Source organism: Dasypus novemcinctus, chromosome 16, assembly GCF_030445035.2.
Source record: "Dasypus novemcinctus isolate mDasNov1 chromosome 16, mDasNov1.1.hap2, whole genome shotgun sequence".
Lineage (NCBI taxonomy): Eukaryota > Metazoa > Chordata > Mammalia > Cingulata > Dasypodidae > Dasypus > Dasypus novemcinctus.
This window is the reverse complement of record NC_080688.1, coordinates 10174125-10178575: the sequence shown is the minus strand read 5'-3', so window position 1 is coordinate 10178575 and position 4451 is coordinate 10174125. Positions and strand designations below refer to the sequence as shown.

General features: G+C 34.1%; 1 pseudogene; it reads left to right on the top strand.

The window, feature by feature from the left end:
- The first annotated feature begins 3165 nt into the window (after positions 1-3165).
- Positions 3166-4106, top strand: LOC101443547 (olfactory receptor 2AJ1-like; annotated as a pseudogene).
- Positions 4107-4451: the final 345 nt, after the last annotated feature.

Here is a 4451-nt window from a genome sequence, read left to right as displayed (position 1 = left end):
TTATTTCCTTATTTTTGAGGGCAAGGATTCTTTTATTTTTGTAAAAAATATATATTAATTTTTTTAGAAACCACAGTTTTTAAAGATCATATAAAATGTTACATTAAATACAGGGGATTCTCATATGCCCCAGTGCCCACACCTCCCACTATTCCCCACATTAATAATTTCTTTCACTAGTGTGGTATATTTATTGCTAGTATTGAACACATTTTAGAGCATTGCCACTAGACATTGATTCTAGTTTACACTGTAGTTTATACTCTTTCCCAGTCAATTCTGTATGTTATGGAAGGATATAAAATGACCTGTTCTTGCAATGCCATTCAGGACAATTGCAAGCAACAAAAATGCCCCATTACATCCTTTATTCCCTTCGACTGCCTTCAGCACCTCCAGTGGCCACTGTCTCCACATGAATGATAAAATGTCCTCCATTGCTAGAATCACAATAATTCTATAGTATAATACCAGTAACTCTACTCTAGTTCATATTTTATTCCCCAATCCTGAGAATTTAATTTTGGTGATGCCCAGTTTGCATCTAATTGAGAAGGAGCTTTGATCACATACAGCTAATGGATTGAATTATCTTGCTTGCAGTGGTAGACTTTCTCAGTTCCTTGTTACGCTGGTTGTCCATTCTCACCCCCATGTTAGTTGTGCTGCGTAAGTCCAAAGAAATGGAGCGTAGGTGTTGCAACTCTGCTGAAACTCAGGGCCCAGCTAGCAAAAAGACAGCCCAAAGACTCAGGGCTCTTTGATGTAAACCTACCAACCCCAGCACCAATCATAGGTTCAAATAAAAGGGACAGACTGGGCATCTGTAGAGTAGTCACAGCTTGCTTCCAACTCTATCACACTCAGAAGAATGAACTCCAAAGTAGGGCCCACTGGATAGGCACCAAACTCCAGAGCTATCTGCCATGACCACAGGAACAGGGTGTCTCCAGAGTCCTCAAGAACGCCACTATTTGGGGTCATATCCAGTTTGACAGGCTTTGTTATTCTGCTGAGAGATATATATAAACATTACCTCTGGGATGACCTCCTAACTCACTTTGGATCACTTAGCAATATAAACTCGTTTGTCTTTAGCTGTTCCCCCATTTATTCAAGGTCTTTTTCTAGTTTTATTCCTAGTTGGTGCTTGGTAGTAATCTCTCAGTGCTGGGGGCTCATCCCTGGGTTCATTTCACATTCTGTGGGGGAGGTAATGCATTTATATGCTGAGTAGGTAAAATAGATATTTTTTAAAATGGACTGTAGAACTTACAAGTGCCATTATAGTGTTAGGAAGAAGATGATAGAGTGGTAAAAGTGAGATAATGGAGTTAAGGAATAAATTATAGAGTGCTTATAATTTATGAAGAAAGAATGTAGCCAATACTTCATAAACAACAAGAAAACTCTAAATGTGTAAATACAAATAAGATACGCAGAAGAAGAAGGACTTGTGCATAACTGAAATTTTTTTATGTTAGAGAACATAGAAAAATAAGAATATCATTCTTTTAACAAACAATGAGGATACAATGGGACAGGGATTCTGCTAAGCAAAAGAGTCAAAGTAAAGAGGTATTGTGTTAGCTTCTTGGATTTAACCATAGAGTCTTAACTATGAAATAAGAATGATTATAATAAAGGAAATTGTTAAGGAAAAAGCAAAATCAGAAATTGAATATTATTCTGGAGTGTGGGGAAAATTTAACTTTGTTTAGGCATGTGTATGAGAAAATCTTGTCAGTATTATTCATTGCTCGTGGAAATTTACTATAATGAAGCAACTCAAGAGGAACACTACAGCCCTTATTTGAATGTCATATTTTACTGAGATTTTGAGTCAATCAATGAAAATAGTCAGGGATTAGGTACCCAGGTACATTCTTACAAACCTGATTCCTTTGCTCATCTTCAAATATTCTTAAATTTACCACAAAGAAGTGTTAACATTCCAGGTGGTATGTTATATTATCTCATCAATTACATGCTTTCCACTTTGAATATTAAAATTTTCACAAAATTATATCACGGTGATTTCATTCAAACTTAAAATTACTAGTAAGTTATAAAATGCTTATTTCACATTTCTTGTGAGTTTTTGAAAATCTTACAATTTGTTGAAAGTCAGTAATCAGAATTGTTTTCCAAAAATTAGACTATACATAAATGTGTGGGTGTAAGTGTTCGAGTATGTTTTTAATTATGCATTTATATAGAGGATGTAAATTATATACACAAAGTGCACAATTAACTATAAATGGACATATGCACAGAAATATAAAAAAAATTCTAGCTACTATAACCCTATGTTCTTAAAATTAATAAAAATTACTTAATTTCTATAAGTTGCAAAAGCAGGCAATATCTAAACTATCTTAATGATGCATTGTTGATTTTTGGCTGAATAAAGATTTCATTTTCTAAGTTGAAATCTAAGTGATGTTTGAGATATTATAAAATAAAATAAGCTAAAATTGATCAAAAATGCCATTAGTCATTATTTTTAAAGTCCTAGAAATAGCACATTTCGTTTTCTATCATCTTATTCTAAATGAACATTATCAGAGAATAACTCAATTTCCACAGTCCCTTCAATTATTCAACAAATATTATTGAGTAACTGATACATGCCAAAAAATGTTCTAGATATTTGTCAGGAGCATAGAAAAACCTAAGACATTCTATCATGAAGTTTGATTTCAGAAGAAAATGTCAATAAAAAATATAGACACATAAAATAATTGTTTTCATCTGTTAGAAAGTGAAAAGTGATTTACAAAAATAAAGAGCACAGTAAGGAGGATCAAGAATTATTGAGTGGGGAGCGGAGAGTATTGTGATTTAAGGGCACATTTGTAGGTTTCAATGAGAACATAATATTTGAGCAAAAATGTCACAGACGAGAATATGGAATTACTTTTCACATTACAGGAATCAATAACTCAATATTCTAAATATCATTAATTGATTTAGACAAATAAGTGTTCATCTTGTAAAACACAACCACATCAAATTGGGTTGACATTCTTTTGATTTTTAAATATGCATTTCTAGTTATTATGTAGCTATATGTTAATGAGTTTGGGTTTAAAGTATATTTCCTTCATTTTGCATTCATTTCTACTTTTTTTTTTTTTTTAGGTGTAGAGTGGGTGATTTGTAATGGGATTTAAAAATCATACTTTCAGCAGCGACTTCATCCTCTTGGGATTGTTCTCTTCTTCCCAAACAAGTCTGTTTTTCTTTCCCTTTGTTTTTATCATTTTTATCATGACAATAGTAGAAAACACAGTCATGATCATCCTCATCCTCAGGAACTCGAGTCTGCACACACCTATGTATTTCCTGCTCAGCCATCTCTCCTTTATGGATATCTTACACATTTCCAACATTGTTCCCCAAATGATCGCTGACTTTCTGTTAGGCAGGAAAACTATTTCCTTTGCAGGTTGTGGCTTCCAGGTATTTCTGTCCCTTACTCTGTTGGGTGGTGAGTGCCTCCTCCTGGCAGCAATGTCCTATGACCGCTATGTAGCCATCTGTCACCCTCTGCACTATATGATTCTTATGAATGAACAAGTCAGAATTCTCCTGGTAGGAGGGTCCTGGCTTGTTGGGACCATCAACTCCACAATTCACACAATTTATCTACTTCATTTCCCCTTCTGTGGTTCAAAAGAAATTGATCACTTTTTCTGTGAAGTCCCAGCCATGTTGAAGATGTCTTGTGTAGACACGTCACGCTATGAACGAGGAGTTGATGTAAGTGGAATTATCTTCCTGCTCATCCCTTTCTCCATGGTATCTGCTTCTTATATCAAGTTCTCCTTACCATCCTGCAAATGAAATCATCGGAGGCACGAAAAAAGTCATTTTGTACCTGTTTCTTCCACATGGTTGTCGTCATAATGTACTATGGGCCATTTATTTTCACATATATGAGACCTAAATACTACCATACCCCAGGTCAGGATAAGTTCTTGGCACTATTCTATACCATCTTCACACATGCACTCAACCCTCTAATCTATAGTTTTAGGAATAAAGACGTTTTGCGAGCAATGAAAAATATGCTCAAAAGTAACTTTCTACATAAAAAGTGAAAATGAAAAATGCTTGAAATGAGTGCTCAATCGATTTATATTCCAATATTTAGAGGGAATCCATTATTAGATCCCCCTGAGAAGTAAATAAGAATTTTGTTGATGACTTGACTACAAAGTTAATATTTTCCAAGAGTGGAAAGAAATGGGCATTTTCAAAATATTGACATATAAATTAATTCTATGTTTTGGTTTTGTACATGAACATGCATGAAAATGCTTTGTACCTTCTGTAATTCTTAAAGGAATAAAAGATGACCCAAGGTGACTTACTCCTTTCATCAAAACTTGTAAGAATTGGTGATAATTATTCTTTAAATGAAAATTATCCATGTCCATTGTATA